Raw genomic sequence first — 17,911 nt, forward strand, 5'->3', positions numbered from 1 at the left:
AACTAACCCCCCCCCTCCCAGCTATACAAGCTTCTCTCTCCTCACACCGATGCTGATTGAATGCCTGATGTCAGAAATGGGAAATACAGGTAAAGAGGCAAGGATACAGAAAGATTTTTCAAATACGAGTTACTGAAGTGGCAGAAACCCTGCCTTAGTGGTGGCAAGCATCTGAATAGAAGCAGGTTCACAAACGCCCTTAGTTCAATTGCTTCTTTTTGACTTTTTCACATGCCTAAAGGAATGCAAACTGAAGCACAAGTGAAGCTTGGCACAAATGCTGGGTTGCAGGCTGAGCTGAGGTCTGAAGCATCCCCCAGGTGGAAGCACAGCAACAGAGAGGAAGGTATGTCCCCAGCCCCAGCCTGTCTCCCCCAGTCCCAGTCTCCATGGGTGCCTGGTCTTTACTGGGAAGAAACAAAGCAGGTGGTGGAAGCTTTGCAGAAGTAGTACAGCTAAGTTTTACGTTATTACCGTGTCCTCCTTGAGCTTCCCAGTAGTTTGGATTGACTGCTGAATGGCTCTTTTGACTCGTGCCTCTTCATCTTTCTTTTCTACAAAGCAGAGAAAGGGTTTTTAGACAGGGTAACGACTGAACATTAGAGTTAAGCTGTTATAAATAAAACCAGGTTCTATCAGTAAGTGATCTGTTTAACTGGTCTGGCTTTTTTTTTTTTTTTTTTTTTTTAATGCTTTGTGTTACGGCCATGTCTATAGATTCCAGTTGCTGCAAAGATCTCTGTTTGTATTTGTTTCATAGGTCATCCTGAGCCATAGGCAGACAAATGGCTTTGGCACACCATTTTTGGAAACAGCAAGAGACAACCCAATATGTAGAGGAGCTACTTAATACTTACCTAATAATGATTTTCTCAGTTCTTCGTATTGTGTATACTTCTCTTCTGTCTCTCTCTGGGTTTCTTCCAAGGTTAGCCTGCTTGTGTTTAGTTCTTGTTCTTTTTTAAGCAGATTTTCAGTTGCAGTTTTGATGTCACTCTGTAATGAAACTAAATATTAATCAATAATCTAAGCAGCATTTAATGTATAAATAATTCAACACATCCAGAGGGGGAAAAAAACAGAGAAAAGAATACTGGAAGTGATACCAAAAGGTCATCTTAGTCCATCTCCCTGCTGTACAGCAGAATCAATCAGACCTAAGTACCCCTGACAGATGTTTGCTTTGTCCTTAAAAACCCCAGTGGTAGAGATACCATGTCTTAGACAACTGATTCCAGGGTTTTACTATCTGTGCTGTCAACGCTTTCTTAGGGCCTAACTTTTTCTGAAGTTAAATCTGTTCTGTTCTCTGTTATTTATCTCAACAGGTGGACAAGGAGAAAAGCTGATCACCTTGCTATCAATTTTTATTTATTTGGTAGTTACTACCATGTCTTCTGTTAGATTTACCTATTTTAAATGGAAAAGCTGCACACCTTTTTTTTCTGATCATCTTTCCTTAACTCCTAATGGACCTCAAAATAATCTACATCCTCCTCAAATGAGGTGATCAATACCAGACACCATACCCTTAGCTGTGTCCTAGCAAAACCAGGCAGAAGAGAAAACTCACATCACAAGCCTTGCCAGGCTGTCTGCCTCTTTATACAGACTGGTTTGTCAGTTGCCTTTTTCATTACTGCAAATCTTTGTTGGCTTATGTGCCACTTGTCAGCTTTAGTCCTATTTATCACTGCTTGAACATCTCCCTCGTGATGAATTTGTACAGGCAAATTTTCTACCTAAATGCAAAAACATGGATTTTTTTTTTTTAAATTTACTTGTCCAACTTGCTAAAATAATTCTGAATTTTAGTTCTGCCCTGCAGAGTGTGCTCCTACCCTCACCGTGTTTGTCGTCTGCAGATCCGATAAGCATTCACTCTATCCTCTCACTTGAGTCGTGAAGGAAATTACAGATTAATTCCAGTCTGAGAGCAGACGTCCCACAAACTAACAGGGACCATTATTCTGTTTTGTCAGTACAGCGTGAGTAACTGTTATCTAGGATGATTTTAGAACTGTTTTTGTACCTGGGATTCTTCAGCCTGGAAAAGAGACAACTGAAGGACCCACAATAAAGGTGTGTAAAATCACCCCCCTTTACTGGAGATGAGAGGACAGCAGTTATTCACTGCTTCTCATAACACAAGAACTGCAAGATGCCAACAAACTTTTGAGACAGCAGGTTTAAAACAAAAGAAAATTCTTCTCCTTATTATACAGATTATGTGTTATAGGTTGTTAGGGAGGATAAATGTATATGAGAGCTAAAAGAATCAATCAGTGACAGGAGAATATCACACTGAAGATCCAGCATAGCATAAAATTCCATCAAAAGCTATTAAATGCAGATACCATCTCCATCCAAAGAAGTTCCTGACGCTTCATTTGTCACAGAAATTATTCAGAAGATGGGTCATTCTATATTTGACTGTTCTTACATTACTTCTCCAAGCAGGAGTATTAATCACTGCAGAAGACAGGATCTTGGTCAGACCAATGTTGGGTCTTACACAGGGTGGCTATTTTGGGAACTGAAGTTGATTTGAGCTTCACTCTCTTATTCTTGATATACATTTAAATATAATAATGAATAGCTCTGGAATGGCTTCAACCACTTAACTACTGGAAGTTGAATTTCACTAAACTCACAAGATCTGGAGGCATCTGAGTTCTCTAGGTACACTTGCTAACTGGGTCCTTCCCCATCCTTGCCTGAGATGTTTCTTTTCTGATGCTGGCATTAGTATACTAGGCATTTGATTCTGCTGAACTACCAGCGAAGCAAAACAAATATTTCTTTGTCTTACCACAAATATGGAGTGCTTTCATGTTATTCCACACATCCTTTCCTATCAGCATGTCATTCCGTGGCTTGACCTGTCTCATGTTGTTGCTCCATGCCCAGCCATAAGCATATTTTTTTCAGTCATACTATTTGTTTAGTACAAATGTAACTACAATGCTCCTGGATCCAAGCTGTGCATCCCCCTACAACTGGGCTGCACAGATTTACCAGCCTGGGAATCTTTGCACTCTGTTACACCAGCATGGGGAAGAAGAACTATTGACTCTTAAAGACTAAGCAGATCATCACCCAAATACCACCAATCTGTACATTTTAATCTTTCTCTGTCTCATTCCTTAGCTTTAAAACAATCTGACCTTTGGTTTTAAAGAAAAAAAAAAGTCTAATTCGATGTCTGTCCATCTCTCAGCATAGTGGAATCTCATCTTTGTTAGGGCCAAAGGAACATAAGTCATGAACTAAATGACTTTTCAGTGGAAAAACACATCTCTTCTTTTGCTGCAATAGGTAAAAACACAGAAAGGGAGAACAGGAACAATCTATATAGACTGGGAGACTTGAAGGATGATGTTGAGAGACAAGATGATACCCAGGAAATAAAGCCACACAAAGAAATGAAACTGAGCCCAAGATGTGAAGTAACACCGACTCCTTACACAGACCACCTCCATGAGACAGCGTTTGGACAGAATCATTTTGCAGATCAAAACAGTGGAGAGGAAGTGTAAGAAAATGCAGAAAGCTCCAAAAGCAAAATGGAGAAGAAAAAAAAAAAAAGTGCATTTACCATCTCTTTTGTATATTGTGCATAGCTCAACTGCCAGAAAGAGCATGAGAATGAGTCCAGCACAACGGCTGACTTAGCAGTGACAGTCTCAGCCCTATTTTTTAGGGAAGCTTGAGCAGTTACATGACTGTAACTATCTTGCGTGACATGGGAGCATAACCTCCCCACCAGCAAAATGAGAAGGATACCCAAGGCCTTCTGTAAATCTGCCTTTCTAAGGTCAGACACACAAAGAGGATGTTTCCTACACTCCTGGCACCTGATTTATCCTGTCTCAAATCAGACAGTTTCCCTGGGACAGAGCATACGCTGTATACTGAAGGTTGGAGAAGGGCTTGGAATCTTTGAAAGCTCTGCGTAGTTCGTATTCAGCATTTCAGTGTCCTGCTTACTTTGGGAAGGAAAGCTCATCAGTGTTTTAAAGAACACCAGCACTCAGCATCCTTGGGTTATGACTTGTACACCATCAGTCACTCCAATAGATTTACAACACCGCTTCAGAGGAAAATTTGACCAGTGCCTAAAATCAAGCTGTCATATTTCCACAAATGTTGGCCTCTTTACCCCAAAATGACAAAACACATTCTACATAACAGGTTACACATTGGGAGGTTCACTACAATGCTGAACTGGATGCATCTCAGAACTGAATCTGGTCCTGAACGTATTTTTATTTTAAAATGGGAGGCATCCCTTCTGGGAAACAACTTCACTGCATTCTTTTGACATAGATCAGAGAATCACAGAATGGTTTGGGTTGGAAGGGACCTTAAAGATCATCTAGTTCCAAACCTCTGCCATGGACAGGGACACCCTCCACCAGATCAGGTTGCCATATGTACATGAATGTATATATATATATGTACATATACGGGTATGTGCTGATTCCATCCAGTGTCTCAATCTGAGGGTCTTAAATGCTTTTGAGGTTAACAAAAACCCCAAAACATCAACCTGAAAAGTAAAGAATTTTCTTGAAACAATTACTGATAGATGGGTCATATTCAAGCATAGCTCCAGTGAGCATAGCTGTAATGAGGGGCAACAAAAACTGCCAACTCATCCACCAGATATCTTCCCAAGGTTAATAAAAAGAACAATAAAACTTACCTCCAGACATTTTATTTTGTTAGTAAAATCCTCGTTATAATTCCTGTAATCTTTTTCCCTCTTACTTGCTTCTTCACTCAGGGCTTTGATTTTGTTTTCAGACTGAGAAATCTCTTTCTCAAGGTCTTCAATCTCACAATGGAAAGCAAAATGAAGGTCAGTGATTTCTAAAATACACAATGTCTACCTGGACTACTCAAAAATCAGCAGTTAGAGCAAAATGAGAGCAATCTGCATTTAAACCACAACATCTGCTAAAATAAATAATTGTTTTAAAAGTGTTATTAATAGGAATTAAGGTCAGATCGTGGAATGGTTGAGGTTAGAAGGGACCTCTGGAGGTCATCCTGTCTAACCCTCCTGCTCAAGCAGGGTCACTTAGAGCAAGTTGCCCAATGGAGATATTTAGATACTGAAGATCTTTAGATTTGATCTCATGTTTAAAAGCTTACAAAGACTTGGCCCTTGGAGGTTACTTGCTTAGGTATCAGTTTACTCTGATTCTGTACAGCATGAACACATCGTAACCCTGGAGGTAATGGGTTATAGTACCCACAGTTTAACATACCTCCAGAAGAAGTTCAGCATGCCTTTTTTTACCAGCCTCTATTCTTTCATTCACTTTTCTGTTTATATTCTCCTCCTCTGAGAAAAAGTGTTTTCTCTTCTTTGCAAAGTACAGGAGCTTCCACTGAAGCCTTGCTCTGGTGACAGATACATAAGCAGAAATAAGTTGAAATTGGGAGGAAAAAAAAGGGAGACATAGCATTATCAGAGGCACTACGAGCCTAATTTAAGAGATTGGAAGACTCAAACGTATCTCCTGTGACTTCTGGACTACAATCACAGTGGCTCAGACAGGAGTCTGGGCTCCTGGCAGGATCTAGGAGATACACAAAAAGACATAAAAAACTTTAAAAATGCCTCTCTGTACCGAACACAGGGAAAAAAAAAAAATTCAGGTGACTGGTCTCACTGAAGTGCCTCTGTTAAGTGCTTAAAATTAGCTATCATAAGTCTGGACCAAAAAAATTTCTTAATTTAGCTTAGCAAATTGGAAGGCTGGTGGAGAAAAGATTTCACATTTATAGAACCCCAAGATTTGTAAACTATGAAAAAGATAAAAGACAACACTGGTACAAAAGCAAGAAGACACTACCTGTCTATGTGAAAACGCAGACTGGAAGTCAGAAAAAACTATTCTTAATCATCAGAAAGTAAGATTTTATAATGACATGTCAATGCAAGTAAGGGGGAAAAGCAACAATGGGGGTTTTGGATTGAGCATAATTGTTTTTTGAAGACAAAAGTATGCTGTAATATTCAAGAGAGAACCAGACCGGACTAGGGGACCAAGAAATCTCCAGATCTCTTTGCACTCTACATGACAAAATAATCAAAGGAGAAGTCAGAGCTGCAGAGCTAGCATGAAGTAGCTGAGCAGACAGTGGGTTTATTTTGGAGAGTATCCTATCAACTGCAAGGGGCTAAGCACTTTCTGAATCCACTTTTTTTTTTTCTTTCTTTCTTGCAGATAATAAAGAAGAGGTAAAAAACCCATCAGGGATCTCACATACAAGGAAGAAAAAAAAAAAAAAACCTATCATCAACTACATGGGTCTTAATGCTCTGAAAATAAGGTATCTCCATATTGGTGTGGAATGATAGCACCTCAAGAACCAGACACACAAAACGGAGACATGACAGGATCCAGATACACTGTTTAGACAAACAGGATGAGCAGACCCCCAAGAGCTTCAGTGAAAATCTGGCAGTTGCTGAGAAACTCAAAGCTAGCAGGAAAGCTTTATATCACTCTCACTTTAACTCCAGCTACATTCACTTAGATTTATGCAACTCAAGGCTTTTTCTACAGGTACCGCACACCACTGTGGGCAGATGCAAACTACTTTCATGGCAGGTGTTCTGAATATAGAGAAAATAACCCTTAGACTTTTTGTGACTTGTGTGTAACATGCTCCTTACGATTCTCTCCGAAGGTTTCCTAAAAAGGCAAATTCAGTAGAAGACACTGCTTAACTAAAGCAAAATATGGAGGTCCAAGGAAGAAAGATTACACATCTGAAAATGCAAGGATACTTCATTCTCACTGTCTCTATCAAAGGGTTTATCGATATGACAGCTCCAGACAGACTCCACCAGTCTGATGACCTGATTCTGAAAGGTGCTCAGCACACAAAGCTCCCAGACTTCCTAGCTGGAGCTGTAGGTGCTTGATTGTGCAGGAGACTGAGACACTTTTTTCTTACTGAATTCAATGACAAAGTTCTCATTGACCTCAAAGGTGCAGGACCAGCTACCAGTGAACATTAATCAAAATTAATTAACATAAATAAATAGCACCCCCCCCTCCTCAGTTTTGCAGTTTACATAAGTGACCGTATCTTGGAAAAATCCCAACTAGCTTATAAAATAAAGTAGAACATTTGGTGTCATAATGATTAAAAGCCACTTATATGGTAAGTTCAGTAGTTCTCACCACTTGGCAGTATAGCACCAATATTCAAACGAAACCATGAGTACACTTGAGGAGATGCCCTTTAATTTGCCATTATATCACTGAATTTTTACATAGGAAGGGTTTGCTTGATATCTGATATAGTAGCAGCAACAAGATGCAGTCATTCATTAATCTCCTGCTTTGTTTTACAGATACAACGCAGACTTTCTAGTTTATCCTACCTCATCTTATTTTCTGTCTTCAAATCTTTTTTCAGAGATTCCAGCTCTTCTGCACAGCTCTTCTTGAATTTTCTGGGGGAAAAAAGTTAAGCACTTACACAAGTTGGAGAGAGGCAACATAGTACCTGTGGGTCATATCTCAAAAACATATACGTACTACAGTGTCCAACCATAGCTGTGTCTTACACATTGTTGTTTCTCAGGTTGAGAACATTGGTTTAAAATTAAGAGGCTCTTGTTAGGAACCAAGGAGAAGTTCCAGGGGAATTTTTTTTCAAGCCAGAAATGAAAAATTACTCTAATGTATTAGTAACAAGTACCACGAAAGAGCATTTTCAGAAGCAGAACCTCTGCCCAGACGGACAAATTAATTTAATTTCTTAGTATATATTTTCTAGTGTATTATATGCAGCAAATATCAAAATGTTTAAACTTTATACATATTCAACACATGCAATCAATCCATGTTCAATACAATCCAAAAGGTTGGCAGTGTATAAACTTTATACATATTCAACACATGCTAGGGGAGTTCAATACAATCCAAAAGGTTGGCAGTGTGAAACCGGTGACTCTCACTCCTTCAAGACACAAAGGTGGTGAGAAGCACCCGCCCCAAACCCCATGAGGATTTACAAAGAGGTAGTATGGGGCTTTCTTCCAAAGCTTTTATTGTTCCAAATGCTAAACGTATCAAGCCAGCACTGCATGACATTTTAATAGTAGCAGAATTTGTCCCAAATAATCAGCTTTTCTAAGAGGTCAGAGCTGTGATGCAGGTTGCACAGCAGTCTGTGCACTTTCCATGTAGTCTAGCTTAAATGTCTGACATTAGAGCTGATTGACTCGGGCAGAAAGCTCTTACAACCCTTTCCTTTACTATCATTAGTGTAGATACCCAATTAGCGTCAAGATACCATGCGATGATCACTTCACCTCATTACCTTGTTAACTTAGTTTATGCTATGGGCTGCATTGCACTTCATTACAAGTTCTCCTTTTAGCAGTGCCTGGCTACCTCACGGTCTTATTTTTTCCATCTCACATTTGCATGGCAACAATACCTCCTATGCTAGGAAAAATGAAGACACTGATCCTATCAAGATAGAAATGTGCTTCGTTTCCTACAAAGCAGAATAAATATAACCTATGCTTTCCTATTCAGTATGAAAAGGGAGGTGAGCAATCATTTTCTTACTCTTTATGATTATATCCATAACTCCATATTAACATTTCTCGGGAGGATTTAGATCACAGGAAGACCCTAGGAGCACAGCCCCTTCAGTGCCACACTGTGAGAATGTTGCACAGGATCAGATCAATTGGTGTCACTCAAAACACAGTGTATGAGCAAGTATTTGTCAGGATTACCCTCCTTACACGACAGAATTTGATTATTAGTGTACAATGCAAGGCCTTGATCTTCTGATTCTCTAGCAAATAGGTGAACGGGGTCCAACACAGGATATCTGGGGTCAGTACACACCTGTGGCGGCAAAATCCCAAATCTCTTCTACCAACTACAGGCTGACAGAGCTGCAGAGCTTTGGCTGCTCCTCCCAGCCATACCCCACTGCACCGGGCACAGGACATCTGTTCTGCTTAGACTACACCAGGCAAAGATTTGCCACCATCAAAGGGTAGTGTCTTGGTCCAAGAGCTGGTAGCACAGTGTGGAGTTCACAGCCACAATGGTAAAGTTCTGCACCACTTCAGTAGCCTTCGTTATTTGCATGTTAATTGCTTGGTGATAAGAAACTGCAGATTAAATTAGGGTAACTGCCAGCTAACCTCTTTGGTGCATGAAGCTCCACACCAGCCTTCTACTAGTACAGTCTATAAACCCCTTTAACTTCCCTGTTGAATGTTACGTTTCAGAATCTCTTCAACAAGCTGAATTCCTGCATCAATGATACTGAGACCATTTACTATTGTCAACAGTGAATGATGACATACTGTACGCTGTCTTCAAGTTTTGCAGTTTCTGTCTCTAGGTTTTTCTTTCTCATCACACAATTTTCCAGAATTTCACGCTTTTTATCCAACAAAAGAGATAATTTCCTCAATCTACCAGAAGAAAAAAGAAATACATTAGATACTTTGTCAGAACATGATCTCACTCTGTAGCGAGAAAAGTCTTAGAAAAATCACAAGCTTAAAAAAAATCTGTATCCAAAAGCTGAGAGGTAAAACTTACTTTTCCACCATGTTTTTCATTTTTATAGCCCAGTGTTGTTCTTCTTTCTGTACTTGTTCATACTTTTGGTGCACCGCTTTATTTTCTGATATAAGTTTTTTATTCAGGGATTTAGCATTGTGTAGATCTTCCTCAGTCTAGAAATAAGGATTACAGATGGTAGTTTAAGATTATTCCTGTCTCTGTTTTACCTTATAATAACATTCTATACTGCTATAGTGCCTTTAATTAAAAAATATTGGAGAACTTTACAATGAATCACAATTCACAGCATGTCTGTAGTTAACAGATACAGATATCTGAACAAAGACATACAGATATCTGAACATATATGGATATGGCTGAACAGGGAACTCCTCGTGGAGCCCAAGAGTAAAAAGAAATTGGCTGATCTCTGGAACTGAGGTCAGGCTTTGGAGGGAGAGCACAGAGCTGTGGTTCGTTACGCATGGTGAAGACATGAAAGGCCAAAGCTCAATTAGAATTGAAACTGGCCAGTGTTGTTTCAGATAACAAGAAGGGCTTGTTTTAAAGTACACTAATAGCGAGAGAAGGTCTGAAGAAAACATTGGACCAATACTTGTTGAAGATGGTCATCTGACTAATGGGGATGAAGATGAAGAAAAAGCAGGGACATTCAATGTGGTTCTTTGTCTTTAATAGTACCAGTAGACCTTGGGCTGCCTGGTCCCCTGAGTCAGAGGACCATGAGTGTGGGGACAGTGACTTTCCATTTGTGGACACTGAAATTGTAAGGGATAAAAAAAAAAATTGTAGCTTTTTCCCACATGCAAAACAAAGTGAATAGTAATGTAAAAAAGCATGGAGCAAGTCAGCAAGAATGATAATGAAAACTGCACACAGCTTTCCAGACCAGGAGCCCAACCTCATCCTCCCACACACATCTGTCTGCACCTTTCTCTTACTGCATATATACTCCCTCCCAAGCCAACGTCTTAGTCTCATAACCCCCTCTTCCCTTTCATCCCAGCACACAACACCACACCCTGAATCTCACCCCACCTCTCTGTGCCCCCCAAGTCTTTCAACATCAGCCCATGGGCTCAGCTGAAGAGCAGATCTTGCCTCTACCTCCAGCACGACCTCCAAGGCCCAAGTGGAGTAGAAGGCAGATGCCACACATCCTGAAAATGTTTGTGCCGCTTTTCCCTGCTCACACTCATCAAGCACAGAGGCACAGGCAAACCAAAGGACCTAAAGCACTTGACATGTCACACTTTGTGCTGGGCTGTTCTCATTCAGTGTTTAACCAAGACAAAGCCCAGGAAAAACTCTGAGCCGGAAGAAAAAGTCTTCTCTTACCTTTTCAAGTTCCTTATCAAATTTCTCCTTTTCTTGGGAAATTTTAGATCGTAAAAGCAATAACTCAGAATCAAGCTGTTTTCTATAAAACAAAGCCAATGTAGAGATATTTAGGAGGGTATTAACAAAAACAAAAAAGAAAACATCTAAAAATTATGCATTCTTATTCTCAGGCCTTTCATATGAGTGTAAGCTGTGTGAATGTGTACATTTGAGCTCTATATCATTCAGATATCCTTACTCATTACTTCCCTCTAATACACCTGGTGAGAATAAAACCTGCAAAGAAGGTAAGGACATACAGAACTAGCAGGCTTTCTGCTGCAAGATCTTAAAATACAAGCCAAGGAAGGCTTGTGGGGAGAGGCAGCATTTTCAATACTGCAAACAAGCTGATAGAAAAACTACACGAGGAGAAAGCAGACAGGCTTTCAGTAGATAAATCCTACCAGCAACAGGACTACAGGTTAAAAATGGAAAGTTTGAGCACAGATTTATCCTTCTTGTTCCTGATGTACATTGTGCATTTGTCTGTTTTACAGGATGCAGTCAGAACCAGGGATACTCTCTTCCTTTCTCTATCTTCTGTACAAAACAGGAGTCATGCAAGAACTATAAGCCTACCTAAAGAAGTGTTTGAAGAAACAAATCTAATACAGAGGAGAGGATATAAAAAAAGAAAAAAAAAATAGAAAGCCCCAGCATCCTAGTAGTCTCACAGCAAACAAACATAGAACCAGAAATCCATATTGACCAGGCTTTGAGAACATGTGCCAAAGCCTGTGAAGGAAAAAATACATTGACCAGATACTTTCTTTAACTCAACTGCCTAACTCATCTGTTAACATCAAGTAGTAGAATGAGTTATGAAGGACAAACACTCTAAAATAAAGACCTTGACAACACTGAGCAGCTATAAATAGATAGCACAAAAAGAACAGAAAGATAATGCTTCTGCTACGCTCAGACTATGCAATTCACCGTAGCCCACAGCTCTGTGGTCATCGCCAGAGCAGGACTATTTGAACCCTGGAAATGCAAGTATGGTCAACTTCCCTAGCACAAACATTGCTGCTGAAGCTAATACTCAAGAGAGTAAAAATAAGCAATTTATAACTGCATACAAGATCAAGGGCCATGGCCGGATGCTGGCTGCAGCTCATTTTTTATAGTAATTACATTGTTAATTAATGGCAACATTCATTTCATGAAGACATGAATGAATTAGTTCTGCCATCAAGAAAAATAGTAGAGTTCAGAGCAACCATTTTACCCAAGTTTCCAAGAACTCAGATTTTCTTCTTTGTAGGGATTCTTAGCTCAGCTATGGATGTAACATAGCCAAGCCCATAGAATGACATTCAATTTATTTTGCTTATTCACAGCATTTGTGACACTTTGCACCTTAGGTGACATCCAGGATAACAAGTCTCTGTGCCATAGCAAATAGAAATATTCCAGCTGATAGGAAGATGACAGCATTTACAGGGAGTAATGACTGACTTTTCTACTACACATAATTGTTAGAATAAGAGTATAACTCTAGTCCGAAGGGTGCTGTTTGTGGATATTTGCTCCCTGATAGCTAATTTAGATTAACCCCAGCTCTGCTCCAAGTCTTCATGCCCACTGAAGCCAATAGAAAGATTCCCATTAAATAATTTGTATACTTTATAGAGTTTGGCTGGTTCTTCTTAAATATTGGGGGGGAAATTCCCTTAGAAAACATTGATGCAGGTTTAGCAAAAAGATCAAATCAGTCTAAATAATTCTTACTTCTTTTCTGAGAGTACCAGCATCTCTGTCTTTTTAAATTCCAGGTTTTTCTCCAGTTGCTTGCTTTCTTCTTTCATTTTTGATATGAGAATTTCCTCATTAAATATAGCCTATAAAAAATATAACAGACTGTCAAAACATATGAAGTTTTCAGAACAGCAGATAATTAGTCCCTTTACTGCCATTAGTCTTTTTTTTTTAAGATTTCATAACATCTGCATGAGACTGTACTATTTTCTAGCCACTCTGAGATTTCCCGATAAATTTCCCTCACTTTGACCAATTATGAAATTGCATTTTGATCTTTCTTTGCATTAATGAAGCAAACCAATTTTGTGTATAACTTACCGCTGAATTCACACTTATCAAATGCTGCAGGTCCAAATACCTTGTATTTAAGTTTTCAAATTCATGCTTTTTCTTGGAAGTTTTTGCCTCCTGAGTATCAAGGATTTCTTTAATTTCTCTCTTCTACATTAAAAAAAGAATACAATTAATTCATCCTGAACAATGTACAGTGCATTGTTTAAAAATTTATATTAAAACATCCAAAGCCTTTCAAAATTAAATGAGCACAAAATTTACACTAAAAGAAAATAATTTTCTGTGAAAGCCACAGCTGTGTACCAAATGACCAAATTCTATAAGAAAAAGAAACAATAATTAATATAACATGCAAATTAGGACTTGATCTGTCAAAATTTAATATTATTTTATTCCAGTGTAGGAACCTAATTATACCATATTTTCTACTAAGAAGTTTTCCTTTCATCTGATTGTCTCTTTCTATGTTACTGTTCAGAAAGAATATCAAATACACACAACTGAAAGTAGGGCAGAATATAAAAAAAACAGTAAAACCTTATCTCAGAGCTTGCTGGGAAGTATAGGTACCTTTATTTTAAGCAGGTTGCCTGGAGGGGTGGAATTCCCAGTGTATCATTATTTGTCCCACAGTCAGTAAGAAGCACCAATTCAGATACGACATTATGAGATGTGCTGCTAGGAAACAAATTTCACATACTGTGCAGTTGTGATATGTGCATGTTGGGGTGTGTGTGTCTATACGGCCCCCACGCATCAGCACATGTATACAGAAGCCAAAACAGCATGTGTGCACCCAGTGGCAAGAAGTCACTTTTCCATTTGGCTGCTGTGGAAATGTGTGTTAGCTCCATATGACAAAGCAAAATACAACAACTGGAATGATTTCTAAGGTCATTTCAGTTCTGACACTATATAGGTATCTGTAAAACTGTGAAGTACATTTCAAAGCCTTCACCTTTTTATCACGTTCTTCTTTCTCTTTCTCCAGTTTACTCATTTTTTCAGCTATTTTTTCCTTCAGTTCTGCTAATGCTGCCTTCGCCCTGATTAATTCACTTTCTGTGTCTCTGGTTTTATCACAAATCTCAGTTAAGAGAACATGGGTGTTAGCTTTCCTTGCCAGCCTTTCATTCAGCAAGTCTACTCTTTCCTTATGCTGCTTCCGCAAGTATGCTTGTTCCTCACTGGGGAAAAAAAAAAATAATTATATTTCCTACCATTCATTCAGATCAAAGACTGGGTTCAGATGTCCATTGAAATTAATACTTGCCTATCCATATACTAGCAACTCAGTCTACTACAGCACTACACAATATATAAAGCATGACGTGTGCTGGTACCTGTGATGAAGACCACCTACAACCGTGCATTCCAATGAAGTATCTTTAAGTTATTTGTATGATAACTTTTTCAAAGGTTTTTTTTTTTTTTCTGATCTTATTATTTCCCACAAGTTTCATTAAAAATGGAAAGGGCTGCTTGCAGGCACTGAAAGAATGAAGAAAGCAGGCTTCCCCTAAGAAAACGCATTGTGATTTATTTTTGAACAGCTCTAGCAGCATGGCAGAAGGTGACAGTAACATGAAACCTGGCAGGGAGAAAATAAATATCTCCCAACTCCCTGTATCCTCTCGAGGTAACTCTTGAAGAGGAAGATGGATCTCTAGCACAGTTACTGACTCTGAGTTCCTTCCACAGGTTGGTTTTGGTTTTTTAACTGAAAACTATGATTTTTTTTTTTTTCTTGCAGTAGTTCCTTAACATTAATTGCTGAAAGAGAAAACTTGCCAGTGTGAGAAGCAAAGCTGCAGACAGTTTTCCCTAAGCGAGCTTATCAGGGTTGCAGAGGGCAGGCAGCAGCAGGCAGGCTCTGCTGCTCAAGAAACAAGATCCCCAAAAATCAGGCTGGCTGCCGCAGCAGAGGGTTGCCTAGGAACATTTGCAGCGAGCTGCAGATGAGGCCAAGCACCACTCACCATGTGTTGATAACATTTCAGTTCTCCTTAACCATCTCGCCAGTATGGTTTTCCATGTTCTGATGAATACGTACCACAGTGCAGCATTCTGCCTTTCACAAAGGGTTTGCTTCTCCGCCAGTAATTCCATTTCCTCAGCGATGCTTTTCAATGCAGACTGCAGCTGATGTATCTCAGCAGCACTGGATTCACGTGCAGCTGTAATAAGAGCTAAAAAACAAACACAAAACCTCCAGTAGCCCCTTAGCTATAAAAGGTATATACGAGGTGATGCATTAAGGGATTGATCCAGAATATTTTATTCACTGCTATTGGTACTGTCACCTGGTAAGGGATGGTTGTGATTCTGAGACTCTGACATCTCTGAAATCACATGTTATTTCAGTTAGTTCAATCTTATCACATTTTCCCTGAGTCATCTGCATTTATCAACGAGAAGCAGCCTGCTGTGTTCTCACAGAACAATCGCTCTTTTTCGTACTATATGCCTCAGAAACTCCCTAGACATATTGGGAACTGATAAAAATTATTCCTTTCCCCCCCCCCCCCAAAAAAATCTTCTGCACCACCAGCTCTGGCAGCTAGAGAGAAGGAGCAGGATCACTTGGCTTGAAATTCAAGAGCATTTCTGCCAGAAGAGCCAGCACCATGGCTAAAGCTCCTCTGTGCAGGGGCGTTGTACTACAGCATCTTTTCAGCTTCTGAGATAACAGCCACATTAGTGTACATCCACCCACACAGAAAAAAACAAAACAAAACACTTAGGCAGTGCAGAATGGGAGCAGCTAGTATAAACAACCAGCTAACTGTGTAGCAACCATGTGCTATAGGCAGAGAGAAGGTGAGGGAGGAAAGGGGCTATAAGAAAATAATCCACAGACACAGATGGGGGAAAAAAAAGAAAAATAATAAAAAAAAGCTCTGGTTTCTGTTTCATGGTGAATCTAAAGCTGGTGTAACTCTCTAGTAGTCCAAAAGGAGCAGTTCTGTCCTCCCTGGCCACCCTGCCACGCGCCCATCCCTCCCCCTGTGCCACCACTAACAATCCTCCAGCCTGGTGGTTAGCCAGATAAAGAACCCCAGCTCCCTTGCTCCCCCCAAAGAGAAGAAATCCTGACATCCATCCAGATCAACTCCCTGACCACTTTGCTTTGTGACGACAGTGCAACGAGAAGAGCAGTGGCAGGATATGCTTCAGTCATCTTAAAAATCCGGCCATACCTGAGAAAAAAAGAGACATAGAGGCACTTCCAGCTCACGATTCTTCTGCCTTGATTTAAACATCTCTGGGGTGAGATGAATCATGCCCAGAAGTGCCTCTTTCTCTTCACTCTCTGAAAGAGACAGCTGATAAGCATTTGGTCAGATGCGCTCCACCAAAAAATAATGTCACAACACCTATCTTCTTTTATTGCAAAGATATTATTGACAGTGATGTACCTTTAGCGCAAGTTTTATTTTCGAGAATACTTCAAATTCTTTAAATGTATAGAAAATCCAATTGTCTTTTTTTTTTTTTTTTTTTAAATTTTTGTGGAGCTGGTTAAGTCAGTACTACCTGTCATCTCTGCCATAATCTCTCCTGGTAATTTCTGCAGTCTGAAGCGAAGTTTGCTGTTTTTTATGGTCTCCTCTTCTAGGCATTCAAGGGTATGCCTTCGAACTTCTTCCTGACAATTAAAAAAATCCACAAGTGAGAACCAAATAATGCAACAGATGGGAAAAGCTCTTCTTCCTTGCAAAACCATTGTTTCTTTCTTTTTATTTTTTTTTTCAGTTAGTTGATACTGGATATTTTCCATGTGTTGATACATTGTTCCTCTTGCTCATATTTGCTCTCTTTCACTCTTCAAAATAACAAGTAACTTGTTTTACAGGTAGCTGAACAAACCTATGTATCTCCAGGAAATTTTGGCTTCTGACTGTTAACAACCTTCAGTAAGCTTTTACCCACATCTCTGCTGCAAAAGCTGGGCTGCTTAACTGTTGTTGGCTTCTGCCCTTGTGCATGAAAGGTGTTATTTAAGCAAGAGAAGAGCCTCCTTTCCCTGTAACCTGAAGAAGGGGGACCCTAGCTAGCCTTGAGACGCCCTAGAATGTCATCTTGTGGCTCATGGCTAATGGTATGAGAAGGGTAGAAAACAAACTGAACTGATTGTGGGAGAAGCTCTCAAACAACTGAATCCTCAGATTTGTCTGACTGAGACTTGTAGGTGGGTTGATGAAGCCCTGAACGTCTAGGGAAAAAAAAAAAAAAAAAAATCAGTTCTTAAATGGATGTTGACTGTGGCATCACAACTTATGCATAAAAGCAATCCCGTCTTTCTCCTCCAGTTTCACTAGCAGTTACAATCACCAGCTGTGACACTGTGGGAAGACACAGTTGAATTTTGCTGTCTACAGAGCAGATTCTGTATGCATGCATATAAATTACTCTCATTTCCTTGGGAAGATGAAATATTTAGAGGTGTAAAATAAGTGTGTCAGAGGTTTTAATTTCATATGAGTTACATCCTCAATTAGCTGAAGCAGTGAATAACAAAACAGCTTTATGATTTCAGCACATTACATAAAACACTTATCTGACGGACTAATGCAGAGCTGGTCTGAAATAGACGATTTAGAGGCCCACTGAAGGGGAAATGGAAGTTTTACAAGATTTACACCTACCTAGGAAAATACATTATGGAGATACTCTTAAAATACCTTCTGCTTGAAGCCATTCTGTCTTTAATGGCGTCAGAGGTCTTACAGCAAAAGCTAGCTACCTATGAACACCCATCCTCAGCTCATAATCACTGTAAGGTCTCTTATTATCATACACAATGCAATTCTTTGAAGGAAAGACAAATTGTTGAAAAAAATCCCTTTGCACCTAGCCATAGGGCAAACCACCTACCT

The 17,911-nt window shown here is 39.6% G+C and overlaps 1 pseudogene; it reads right to left on the reverse strand.

The window, feature by feature from the left end:
* Positions 1–17,911, reverse strand: part of LOC104467901 — a 25,162-nt pseudogene that overhangs the window by 3,176 nt on the left and 4,075 nt on the right.

Source organism: Pterocles gutturalis, unplaced genomic scaffold, assembly GCF_000699245.1.
Source record: "Pterocles gutturalis isolate BGI_N339 unplaced genomic scaffold, ASM69924v1 scaffold2994, whole genome shotgun sequence".
Taxonomy (NCBI): Eukaryota; Metazoa; Chordata; class Aves; order Pterocliformes; family Pteroclidae; genus Pterocles; species Pterocles gutturalis.